The sequence below is a fragment of the Serinus canaria genome, chromosome 1 (assembly GCF_022539315.1).
Source record: "Serinus canaria isolate serCan28SL12 chromosome 1, serCan2020, whole genome shotgun sequence".
Lineage (NCBI taxonomy): Eukaryota > Metazoa > Chordata > Aves > Passeriformes > Fringillidae > Serinus > Serinus canaria.
In genome coordinates, this window is record NC_066313.1 from 40,105,792 (window position 1) to 40,119,936 (window position 14,145).

Genomic DNA, 14,145 nt, shown 5'->3' on the forward strand with positions numbered 1-14,145 from the left:
GCAGAAAAATCTGCTAGTTTTCTATGCACACATGGAGGAAAGTATTCAAAATACCTTCAGCAATATTAACAGAAGATGCCATTTCATAAGTGGGAGGTGAATCAGGTGGAAGAATTCTGCAGATTTTATTGTATTATGGCAAATAAATAAAACAGATTTCTGAATTTGCAGTGAAATACTGAAACTACTTTGAATGAGTTCACATAAACTCTGCAGTGATCCAAAGTAAGAATCAGAAAATTTTACCATGAACCCTGAAGCCAAGATTTAGCAAATTCACAAGGATATATTTAAAAAAACCACCCCCACTTATTGTACACCAAAATATCTATGCAGAAAACTGAAGACAGGAAAGCATCTTGCTGCATTATATATGCCAATAAATGGTTACATCATATATATAGAAATTAGATATTACAAATTTTAGTGCAAACATAAAGAGAACAGAGAAAAGCAAGAGAAAATAGCTGCCTGTCTAGCTTCTAAATTTCTGATTTATCAGAAATGTATTGTTGTGGAGAAGAATTTAATTGGTCTATAGTCTATATGGTCTTTTGAACTTTGTCATGAAAAAAATGAAGAATCATGCATAGAAATGTTGATCTCTTTAAAAGTGCTTTATATGAATGGAATATTTTAATAATAAAACAAAACAAATAGCAACAGCTGTTTAATGACCTTGAAGTGATTTAGCTCAAACTCTCCAAATGGTCCTCTTGTCAGAGATAAATACAGGAAACTCCAGGTTTATAGAACTCTTTTTGAGAAAAAAATGAGAAGTGCATGATAAGCATTTCCCAAATTCATTTAATTATTCCCAAATTTAAGTATAGTGCCTTTTCTAATAAATTAGGACTATTTTTTGATTTTGAAATGCATATTTGCCTTTGCATCTTTGTATTCATAACTTCTGTGAACATGATATTTTTATTAAGGTGATTACTGAAGCTGATTGGTCTTTATCAAACAAATTTTAGGTTATGGGCAATTTTTTGAGTGGTTCTCTGCACTATTTCTTCAATTGTGTGACAGCTTTAAGCCGTCATGATGCTTGTGTTTCTACTGAAGAAGACAGAAGGTGACATTAGTTTTATACAAGGAACCCATGCAAATTATTTATGCCTGCCATGAATAAATTGATCATGACTTCCCCAGCAGTGTATGATCAAGAAGATTTCTTTTTTATGCTACTGCTGCTGTTTGCATCTTTGGAGCGGGCTTCTGTAGCATCTATGAATATTTTGTCTCTAATTACTTAATTGTGTTAACAAGGCAACCCTTTAGTCAAAATGTATTCTGCTCCATGTTCAGGAAATTAATCTTTCAGGATCCCTCTTGCTGACCAGTTAAAATAATCTCCTGTAAAGTAGACGTGAGAGGCAATACTAAGTTAACTAAAAAATATGGAGATGAACAAACTACCCTTTATTTAAGAGTATTGATTTCCTGAAGTGTTGAGTTGTAGAGCTCTGTGCTCCTTATTTTAGCCTCAGAGTGAGCTTTTTTTAATATTCTTTTAACAATTCATAGGATTTTGGTTTGGAGAAGAAACAATATAGCTCAGCTAGGAAACATCTCTTTCCCACCAGTAGCCTTGAATATTTTATCACCAAGTAGCTAACAAAATGAAAAGTACTGAGACAGTATTCTCTTTCTTTGAAGTCATTTGGGCAAAAGAATGGCAACAAAGAAGAATTTTCTGCAGAGGATGGAAGGCTTCTGGGCTAGCTAGCTGCTAGAAGAGCTCTTTGTGCTGTTTTAGGGTCAATTGAGGCTCAGACTTTAGCTAATGTCAGTCTCAAGTGGAACATGAAGAACCATGATGGTCTGAGAATAGCCTGGCTCCATCTCCTCTGTAATACCCCATCCGATAACTGTAGATAACATCACCTGTTTTCCAGTCTTTTTTACAGGGTGAGCAGTGCCAGCTCACGCAGCTTCTCCCAGTAGGACAGACACTCTAAAATATAAACCAGCTTTATTTCCCATCACTATCAAGATCTGCACTCTGCAAAGCTTAGTTAGAAATACCACACCAATGGATTTCATCTAAGCATTGGCTGAAGAAGGGAAGGATTTGTGTGTTCAGCATCAATTGTTCTCTGCTGTCAGAGGCTTGAAGAGTTATAATTTCAGCAAATTCAAAATAATTAGCATCACTGAAAAAAATACAATCTAATGCACTAATTTTGGAAATGGTCATGGCTTTCTTGGTCATAGAGAAAGTAAGTGTGTTTTTGAGTCACTTGGCCATTCTTGTGAATTATGAATTTCTCGTGCTCTTGTTAGCACAGAGCCCTATTAAGGTTCACTTTCCACCTGCTCTGATTTGAAGCAGGCACTGAATAGTTACCTACAACAGAGACAATGCATGTCCCCTATCTACTTCTGCAAGTTGCTTTCCTGGGCACAGGTAAAACAAAGCATGCACAGATTCATTTGTTCCATGCTCAGTAAAAGAGTGTTAATCACTATGAACTAATGTGATTTTAATGGGAATGTCATAAGTTCCCCACTGCAAATTCTATTTTAATGTAGCCATTAATTGTGCTATAATTTCACCAAATGAGATAGCTTGCAATGCAGCAATAGAGCTGGTGCACTGAAATGATGTGGCCTTTGATGCAGACCTGTGTTGCTGACAGCATCCTCCTACACAAACCTTGAAAGCAGTGTGGGTCAGTGGCTGGGAGGGGGTACATACCCACCAAATTTCATCCTCTACTCTTGTTTCTTACATAGTAATTAATCCAACTGAAGGAATCAAAAGCAGGCTACTAGAGGGTGAGTGGTCAATATTTGTGGTAGAAAAACCTATTTTATAACTCACTCAAGACAAGAATCCCCAATTCTCACAGGGAAAAGGACCTCTGTCTCCGCTGACCCGCATGACTTATTCGTTTGCACTCATTTACCTCTACTGGCACTTTCCCATTGCCTGTAGCATTTCCAAGAGTCATAGACAGAAGGACAGACCTTCCAATCTCACAAAGAAGTACAGAAACTCCCTCTCTAGTGCTGCTGAAAGAAATGGCCATTTCATCCCCAGTAAGCTGGGACAGTAACAAGGGTACATAGCCCTCAGTACCTCTATCAACAGCTGAGACATAGGTGTTTGGAAAGGTGTTTTGAGGCTGAAATGCTCTGTCCCACACTTCCATGACCCCCTTAAACTGAAGTGATCTTCTCACACTACCTAACTCATGTGATATCTAGAGACCTCCAAAGAGAAGAGAGAGAAAAGGGTACTAACTCTTCACAGCTGCTGATAGACACAGGTGGTTGTCCTGACTTTGAGCAAGTCTTCTCTATCAATGGGGGAGGCAAAGGCTGATGTTCAGGTCACTGGATACAGCAGGAGTCAGGCCCCCTCCCAGACATATTCTGTCCTGTCAGCTGGAATTTGACTTGTTTAACACCCCCAGTTCTGCTAGTGTTTTGGCATTTTTTTGTGAACTAAGGGCATATTCTGGGAAGGGATCCAAGAATAAGAAATTCAAACCCTCAAACCCTGAGAAGGAAAAAAATCCCAAACTTCTTCTTTTTCCTATGTAGAAGTCTGGTTGGTAAGTAGTCTTCCAAAGTAGATCTCTTCTGAGGACACTTTGAATAGTCAAAGGTGGTACTGTGCATAGAAAGGGTTTAAAGGTAGTTTGCAAATAAATTGATGCTGGCTCTTTGTAAAAATATGGGAAATATTTCTCCAAGGTGAGTAAGGGTCATTTGAACTCTAGGACTTCTCTGGCAGAAAACATAATTGGTATAAGTAAATTTGTTATAGATAAAAATAGGTCAGAATTGACAAGAAATTTCCTAAACTTCTAAAGACCGAATCTTTGGTAGATTTCTCCAAAGCTCCTCCAACTGGGGAAAGAAAGTCAGCACTCTTTAAGGCAGAGTTTGTTAAAGATAATTAGGAGAAACTTATAACTTGGCTGAATGTAACATCAAGAGACCGGACTGAGTGAATCAGGAAGACTTTTTGGTTTATATTCTTATAGCTATCATCTTAGCAAGTGCCTTTGGGGCAAGACTTGGCAGCTTACATGAGAAGATTATGAGGGAATTGCTATTTTTCATCCAGTCAATTTTGCCTCTTGTTTCTGCCATTTCATTTCCACTTTTCATCCAAAGTGATACCTGTGATCAGTTTTTGTTGTTCTTGTTTTCAATCAGGATGAACAGAGGCAATAAACACCTGAGATAATCCCACAGCTGTTAGCAATTGGATTTTTTATTTTTTTAGGAAAGCCTTACAGCTACTGAATTGGAATCAGAAATTAATTTGGAAGTCAAACAGTTCCCTGACTGATGCACATTCCTGTTTTCTAGATGAGACTCCTGTCCCCCAGAGCAATGAGAACTACACACAACTCATACAAAGCTTGAGCCTTCACTTGTGTCTGTTTCCTACAAAATGTTTTCAGAGCAAGTTCACTCTGCAGCTTATATCTCAATTACACATTTATTCCAATGGCTAGATGCATTGTCAGGAGGATAATAAGGATAGTGGGGACAGGTAAGATTTATCTGGCTAGGAAAAATCACATTGTGTTCAAACTCCCTGTAAAGCTTTCATTGACTCTGCTGCCAGCACAGATTAGTGCAATGCAGAAATGTTAAATACAAAACCAGCACTTCCCATTTAAATGATTCAAGTAATTAGAAGTTCTGAGCCTTTCCAGGTACATCTTTTTAGCAGCTGGCAGACTCATTTTCAAAAATATATTTTCATGGATTTATCTGCACCTTTAGCACTTCTGAATTCAAAGTTTTTACTGGGCAGTTAATAACTATGGATAAACATCATGCCCAGTGCAACAACTTCAGAAGAATATGTAAATTAATTTGTTCATTTATATCAGTCCTATAACTCCTGTACCTACAGGGTTTAAATTGTGTGGTAGCATGAATACAATAAATTCCTTTCTGATTCTCTTTCAATCAGATTTCTTTCCACTAACAATAGAGAGACCCTGAAGGTATTCAGTCCTATCTTGACTTCAGTATCTAATAGTTTATAGAAAGCTGTCAATGTTTGCTCTCAGGTGTGAGGCAATGCACCCTTTCCTACAGCCTGGTATTCAGCACAGGATAGGAAGGAAGTGAAGGAAGAACAGGTCTCCAAAGTGTATTACGGTGTATTGGGTTTTCAGGGACAGGCTTTGGAACTGGGAGGGACCACAGGAGTGGTGAGAAGCTGCCAGAAGCCTCTCCCATGTCTGAGAGAGCCAATGCTAGCTGGCTCCAAGATGGACATACAGCCACCAGCCAAGGCCAAGCCAACTAGCAATGGTGGAAGTGCCTTTGGGATAACAGATTTATGAAGGAAAAAAAGTTATTGCATAGATGTAATTGTGTCCAGAAGAGTGATGATTGAGAATATGTGAGAGGAACAGCCTTGCAGACCCCAAGGTCAGTGGAGAAGGAAGGGAAGGATGTGCTTCAGTCACCAGAGTTAAGTTTTCCCTGTAGCCCCCGGTGTCAAGTAATATCTCTAAGTCAAGTCTGTTTAGCCTGTGACAGTAACTGGTGAGTGATCTCTCCCTGTTTTTAATTTAAGCCATGAATATTTTATTATAATTTTTTCCTCTCCTGTCCAGTTGCAGAGGTGAATGATAGTGGAACTTTGGTGGGCACCTGGTGTCCAGTCAGGGTTAACTCCCAGTATACAGTTATCACGTTCTCAGCTCTTTTCCAGATCCAAAGGGTTATACCTCAAGAGAGGGAGGGTACAGGTGTAAATTATTTCTGCGTGTTCTAGGGTGCTTCATTATTATTGTGTGTGAGCAGCACTTTCCCTGCATTGGTTTGTACAGTGCCAAATAAAATTTTCCTTCTTCTGCCTTCTTGTCTGGCTGAATGATACTTGAGGTTCGCAGTAGAAGAGGCTCAGAATTTCAAAGGTATGTGGAGAAAATAGTGATGGAGAGGAGGTGCATGCTGTGTATAAATTGTCTACCTAAGAGCAAGCATTGCTTCAGGTGGGACCCTGAGGAAAAAAAAAAGAGAAATGGGACTCTAAAATATTCTTAATAAAGGAAAAACCAGTGTGACCCTGTCAGAAGCCTATCCACCAAGCAGGCCAAGTTCCTCTTGTTTGCAAAGTCCACTTTCCCCAAAAAGCAACAGCAGCGGGGTTAAAGAGAATAGCATATATGTTGGCTGTACCATGCAACAACTGCAGGTCCAGCACTAAGTGCAGTGCTATTTTATTATTAGTTTTGATTTTTGTCTTTCCTCCTGCCAGATTCTTTTGAGCCTGATATTTGACTTCAGAGAATAGCATCCATGAATTTGCAGGAACCTCTTTGCTTATTTTTTTTTTTAAATTGCAGGAGACTTCAGGGTGTAAAACAGGAGACAATAATTGGTGGTTGTAATGACCACATGGCTGAAGTCCAACTCTGTTAAAGTTGCTGCCTTCAAATCCTCTGACCTTGGTATCATTTTATGTTCCCAGGCAAAGTGTCTTTACACTGGTAGCTGTGGAAAATCAATTTTGATTCCCAAAAGATGGAAGGGCTGTTGCTAAATGTCACTGAGAGTTAGCAGCTGCTTTTTACTGGCTGTAACTTTGAAGAGAAATATTAAAAAGTAAACACTGGTTTGGGGACTGTATACAGTTTCCAGTGTTTGGGTTAATGTTTCAACTGTGATTTCAAATTTTTGGTATCCATATCTGAAGAGATTTTGTCTCAGTGTACACTGTTGTTCTTACCTCTCCTAAGTTTTTAATGTCTTTTGGGGGTCATCCATAGAGCTGTGTGTGTTCTGGGTTCTCATTCCAGGCAACGAAGCTGAGTGGGACTGATGTTCACATTATTCTGGTCCAATAAATTCTCTGTGAATTATTGGCAAAACAGAAGAACTGAATTCATGAGAATATCTTCTTCTATTTAATTTAACCAAATAAAACTCAGAACCAAATATCTTAGGAAAAAGACTCCACAAAGATTAATTAGTACATTTGACAACTAGTACGTGCAAATGTGTACCAGTGTATCTGTGTCTGTGCTTTCTGCTGGGTATAATATAAGCAGTGATTGAGTTAAATTTTTATGTCTTTGTTGGTTTCTTGATGATTGATATTTTAGAAACATAAATAAATAAATAAATAAAATTAAGAAAAGCCAAAAGCAATGAAATAAAGAAAAACAGTGCAGGTGATTCAACATAGAATTAATAATGAAAAGTTCCAGAAGTCCCTAGACTCAGCTAAATCCCTATATTTCCTCAGTGTCTTTAGCAACTCCTGAAACCCTTTTCTCTCTGGAGCATGAGCATAATAACAGCTATTTGGCTACTTCATTTTGAATTTGAGGCTTTCATAATAGATTTTTTTATGTCTTAACTGTTGTTACTACATTTTTTTTAAAAATTGCTGAAAAACATAATCGGCAAAAAAAAAATAGCTATGCTTGTCTTCTATTTTTCTGTGGCTATTTCATTTCTCCTTCAAATTCTGAGTTGTGCACCAGCAAATTATAACCCTGCCCAGATAATCCTGTATCTTCCTTTTCTTCCCAAATTTGTAGTATTACAGTTATTAATTTGGATGACTGTTATTTATAATCACTGGTGTCAGTCTTGAACACACATATTGCAGGGTTAAAGGAAAATAGTGGTTAAAATGTAGTTGTGCTCTCCAGGATATTCATAAAACCTTTTCAGTGTGTTTGATGACAAATATTAGAAGGAAGTACCCTGAAAATTGTCTTAAATGAGATATTGCAATTTTATGTTTTAATCAGCAGTATCAGATTATTGCTAGCATTAACTATCTGCGACAACTGGCACATTTAAACAAAAATGCTTCACTGAAATATTTGTCTAGCCATGCTGCTACTGGGCTTTCTCAGAAATACAGCAGACTGTTTGACTAATAGGGTGGGATGCAGTCTTCTAAATACAGGTCTCAAGCTGCCTTTCTGCAAGGGTTTGGGACTCTCCAGACATTGTTTCACATCTGCTGATCCCATCTGGGTGTCTGAGATACCACAGAGCAACTGAAAAATGTGTTTCTGAATATCAGTGTTTAGGCATGTGGTCTCCTCTCACTACGTGCCTTATCAAGCAGTTGATCTGCCCAGGGGGAAGGAAGATAGAGGAAGAGGATACAAATTAGTTGCCATTTCCATATTTGGTGCAGTCTTAAAAGGCCTTGAAATTACTTAACTAATTTCTGAAAATTAAGTCCTCAGTCATTTATACTTTTCATATGCATCAGGATTAAGTGAAAGTCTTGGAGAGTCACTTAAATTGTTGGGAGGAAGTCCTGGAGTCTTCTTGTCCAACCTCTTGCTCAAAGCAGGATTGCTGCTGACACTAGATGATAGCTACATGGCTTTAATGAGATGAGTCTGAAAACCTCCGAGGATGGAGGTTTGAAAAACTCTCTAGACAGCCTGTGCCAGGGCTTCACTGCTGCTGCTGCAAAAAAAATAAATTTCTTCTCATGTCCATGCAGAATGTCTCAAGCCAGGAACTGTGACTGTTGCTCCTTCTCATCCCATCTTATATCAAAATGAGTTTCACACTACTGCTTCTCTAAGTCTCCTTCAAGCAGCCACTGACTGTTATTAGCTTTTCCCCGACTCTCCTCTTCACCAGATCAAACAAACCCATTTCCTCAGCCTTTCCCTAAGGGCCATGAGCTCAAGGTTTCCTCACCATCTTGTATGTTCTCCAGTCTTTTGATGCTGTTCTTGACCTAGAGAGACTAAATCTAGACATGGGGTTCCTGGTGTTGCCTCATCAGTGGTAAATGTTGGGGGACACCACCTTCTCTTCAGCTGATGAAAATCACCCTAAAGTATCTCAGGATGCAGTTTGCACTATTTGCACTGAGAGCTCACAGCTGGCTGATGTTCAGCCTGGTGCCAGCAGTAATAGTCCTTTGATCATGGCTGATACTCAGTTGGTCATCTCCCAGATTGTATTGGTGGATCCAGTTAGTCCACCAGGGCACAGAGATTTTTGGTTCCCACTACTGAAATCTGTGTCATTTCTGCTGGCCAGAAATAGGGTCCTTCAGGACTGAGACTTTATAATGCACTGTCTTCACTGTGCCTTCCTTATTTTTACCTTCTATGTATTGTCATTTAAAGATATGTTAAAGTTTTTACTTCTCCATATACAGGACAACGATGAAGACACTAAACAAGACTGCTTTTGTACTGGCCTTCGGGTATCATGTTTGCAGTCTTGCAGAGAATTCACAACTGTTATCTGGTCTACATTATTTCCCAGTCAATACTTTGTTGTTTGTTCACATGTGTCAGATTACACTGGCACTGCATACTCTTAAACTCAATAGACCTCTTAAATTAAAACAGACAAGCAAGGTCTAAGTGCTGGGAACATATACTTCCTGCAGAAAACAAAGACAGCTGGGTGAACTCAGTCACTTTGAAAGAGTAGAGAAAAAACTGGTTTACATATGGACTTAGATACTAAATTTTTGTGATTAAATGTCGTATTATTAATGAAATTTATGGCTTGTACAATGTCCAGAGAATGCACTAATTTCTACTGTCAGATACCTAACAGATGTCTAAGGTAGAAGCTGCATCTCATTACTAAATTCAGTAAAGGAAGACAGGAAGATAGGAACAGAGAAGCACAGCTCCAGCCACACACAGTTTTGTCCAGCGGGTACTTCATCCCACCTCAGAGGCACCTTTGACTCCTACAGTGGGATTCATCTCAACTGTGGTTAGAGGTCTACAGGCAGATACTGGGCGTACAGTTAAAATTGCTGTAGGGAAATAAGCATTTTCTGGCATAATTCTTCTGACTAAATGTAGAAATCTACCTTAGGTTGTCTGTTTCTCTCAGTTATATATGGGATGTTGTTGTTGTTGATTTACTTGTGAATGCTTATGTTGTGGACATCTTCACCTGATCAACTGAATCTCATCCTTGTTGATTATAGAGGGATCTCGTGGTTTACACAAATTCCAAACTTCCATGCCTAAATAAATATGTTTCTTCTTTATGTTCTGCAATGAAATGAAAGCTGTCTCACTGATTTCTGTGACCTCAGATCAAGTGAAGTTCATCAGTTGCTGTCAAATATCTCATCTAAATGCTTTAATCCATATTTGATTTTTAGCAACTTTAATCCATATTTGCAGTACTCATTTCTGTTTTCCATTTTGGTCATTGTAAGAATGGGAGTGGCTCCAAATATCAGAGTTACCCTTTCTCCTGTAAAGCCATGATGAGAGGACACCTCTGGAGATGATTAAAATGCATCCTAGAAAGACGTGTGGTTTATCCAAACTATAAAAAAAGAGTGATTTAATAGTAGTTGAAACTGCAGGTGATGAAAATAAAAATCCTTGATAGAATCAGAAAGGGAAGAATCAGGAGGAGCATCTAGAGGGATGACAGAACTCAATAAAATTCACTATCTAAATAGAAAATTAAATGAACACTGCTTTTACTCAGTTAGGCAAGACTGACTCCACCACAGTGAATAAGCCACTTACATAGCTGTCATTTTAGTATTAGAACATATCCACAAGATTTTAATTTCTTGCAGTTGTACACAAATGACTAGAGATCTTGAATCACTAATATTAACAGGACTGAAGAAGATGCCTGCTGTTATTGCCATGTGGGAAGAACAATGGACTGTCCATAGAAATAATACCGTGCAATACCATTAGCAGTATTAGGTGACTACTGGTATCAAAGAATCACAGAATATCCTGAGTTGGAAGGCACCCATCAGGATCATCAAGTCCAACTCCTGGCCCTGCACAGGACACCCCAAGAGTCAAACCATGTGCCTGAGCACACTGTCCAAACATTTCTTGAACTCTGTCAGGCTGGTGCTGTGACCACTTCCCTGAGGAGCCTGTTCCAGTGCCCAAACACCCTCTTGGTGAAGAACTTTTCCTGGTATCCAACCTAAACCTCCCCCAACTCAGCTTCATGCTGTTTCCTTGGGGGTCTTACTTTTTTCTCAGCTATTTCTTGTTACTTGGGATCTGTTACCCAGAAAAACTTGCCTCTGCTTGATGTGGAACTTCTTTTGCCACGCTCAGCAATGTTCTAGCGTAGAAGAGCCCTGACAAGAAGCCTGAGAGCACTCAGAGGCCTTTTTGTGTTATGGAACAACAACTTTTGACTTCAATGGGGAAACAGGATTCTTCACAAGGCAATACCAGCCACTACCTATAAATCATAATTTGTTTGAAATAAAACTATTTTCTACTTTCATATAAAACTATTTTCTACTTTCATAGTTTCATATTCTGTTTGTTACATAGAATTCTAGTCTGGGAATTGGAAAGTTGCCCAGTTGTTCTCAGTGGGAATTTTCTTAGTGAAAAAAAGGTAGTTTATGTAGTGTTGCATATGATAAAATTTCTTAATGAAATCATGCTTTTATTGGCTGTAAAACACACCCCTCCTGGTGTAGTAAAATTCTGTAGGTTCTATGGAAAGTGCTGCGCTGCTCAGATAGTATTTCTTCTCTGGCAAGCTGTTGATTCTTGCCTCAAAATCCAAAGTGGTAATGTATGCTTTTGGCAACTAATAAGGTGGTTAAAGTTTCACCTCTTTTAAAGACTGTGTAAAACTTACAGCTTACTTGTTCTGACTGCAGAGTTTTAAGAATCATTTGCTGACTGCAGCACAGCATTACTCAAAAAAAATTGTTGAAAAATTGCTACTGTTTACTGTGCAGTCAGCAGGGGTGGCAGGTAACATTTAATTAGATATTTAAATGCCTGCATGTTGTGCTATGAACATTCAAACAAGGAAAAAGATCACATTTTATTAATAACACTAATTCCCGGTCTGGCTATTGTTCCTCATGGCAGGTGGTGCTGCTAGGATCAAAAAGCTGTAATCAAAAGGGCATTAAAGCAAGACTGATCATTTTCAGAACACTTAATTTTTTTACACTTGCAGAATTTTTACAGTCTTTCAGAATTGTTTCACTTTGTGCCATTGCAGCTCCATGCAAAGGCATAATTTTCTGCATCTCCACCTCTCTCCTTAGGCTTTGGATTGTATTTATTTTTATTTATGGAGTTCACCTCACTTCTGCCTTAATTCCGTTTCCTTACTTCCTTTCCTCCTCCTTATGTGGTGTGGGGGGGGGCAGGCAGGCCGGGCCGGCTGGGCGGGGGTGGGGAAGGCGACTGCCGGCCGGGAAGGGAAGGCCAGGACGGCAGGCACGCAGGAAGGACAGGCAGGCCGGACAGGCAGGACGGAGGCGGAGGGCCGGCGGGCCGGGCCGGCCAGTCAGGCCGGACGGCCGGGCCGTCCGGGCAGGACGGACGGCCGGAAGGCAGGATGGCCGGCAGGCCGGCCGGCCGCGGGAAGGAAGGTGGGGGGAAGGTAAGGCCGGAAGGGCGGAAGGGCAGGAAGTGGTGGGGGGGGAAGGGCGGAGGAAGGAAGGCCAGTTACGGAAGGGGACGGCATTCGAGCTTGAAGGGAAGGTAATGAAGTAAGTCTAATTACTTGCCGCACGTGTACGTTACGTACGTATGCAGAATTCATTATTCATTTTTTACCGAAACTTGAAGTTCCTTTAATGTACCGCAACGTATTTCAATGCCAGGGACTTTAATGTGTGTTAATTCCGGACCAGGACTTCAATTCAGCCACTCTTTCCTGCCGCCACTTCATTTCGCCTTCCTTCCGCCACAAGTCCTACTTCTCCTCCTTCGCCACTTCCTTCCTTCCTTCCTTCCTTCCGCCCAATTCCTTCCTTCCTTCGCCACTCACTGCCTTCTTCCGCCACTACTTCACGCCACTTCGTCCGACACTTCATTACGCCATTCATTCCTTTCCTCGCCACTTCCTTCAGCCAATCAGATTCCTTTCTTCTGTCGCCCACTTCCTTACGCCCCACTTACTCGCCACTTCCTTCCGCATAATTCCTTCCGACTAACCCGACAAAAGGAAGGCACCAAGAGACAAAAGCGACGGAAGACCACAAGACAACAAACAACAAAATGTCCGGACGCCAAAGTAAGGAGATGACAAGGAAGGAAGCATAAGGAGGAAAGAAAAGGGAAGGACGGACGTGAGGAAGGAAGGACTTAAGGGGAAAGTCACGGCAAGGAAGGAAGTAGTGTGCCTGCAAGTCACTGCAGGAAGGGAAGGAGGGCAGGCACGGAAGGGACAGGACCTAATTAGCCAGTGACGGAAGGCAGTCATGATCGGAACCGGTACTGCTGACTTACCTTCATACGTCCTTACGGCTTACTTCACTTCCTTCCTTACGTCCTTCCTCTTCCTTCCTTCTTGCCTTCCTTCATTACTTCCTTCTTCATTCTCTTCTCCTTCCTTCATTCCGTTCCTTCCCTTCTTCCTTCCTTCCACTTCTTCAGCTTATAACTACTTACCAAAAAAAACTTGAGTTAGCAGCTAAAACAATTAATTTTTTATATGACCTAATTATGATAGAGATTTACTTTGAACTGTAAAAATACAAAGCTGAATAAGTTCCACACTATGCTGTCAGGGAACAGGGTGATACTGCCTTCTCCAGCCAGCCTTTACTAACAGCTTAAAGTGATGATTCTGAGGTTTTGGTTTTTTTTCTTTTCAGCTAATTTTAGTGCAGATACTTGAATGGTGTCGCTCACTTCATGACTGTGTGTTAGCAACAGTGGAGGTCAAGCAGAAGAAGCTAAAGTCCACTAGGCTGATATCAAAGCTACTGGAACCTAACTTTTTGGATGAAGTACAAACCATCTTAAGTCAAAGTGACAACATTACCAAACCTCATTACCTTCAAGAAATTAACTTAAGAATGCACACACAAGCTTTGCTGAAATTCTGTTGTGAACAAGTCTCTTTGAGATTCAGAGATTGAAGATGTACCCTCTAGGCATGCTCAGACCCATGAAACCAAACCTGAATTAACAACACAGAAATTACCTTGTTTTCCAGCTTATGATGAATTTTTCTCAGCTTCCAGCTTTGGGACACTTGTACCCCTCTGGCACTTCTGTTTTTCTCTAAAGATTTCTCCAAAATCTTTTTAACTGCAGGAAGCTGATGCTCTACATATTCTGTATATAAATATTTCTACCTCATTGCAGAACAGTTCTTGCAAGTGGTCCTTCTGGATAATGTTGTTTTCTGTCTCAAAAACTGCACAGCTAAATATTT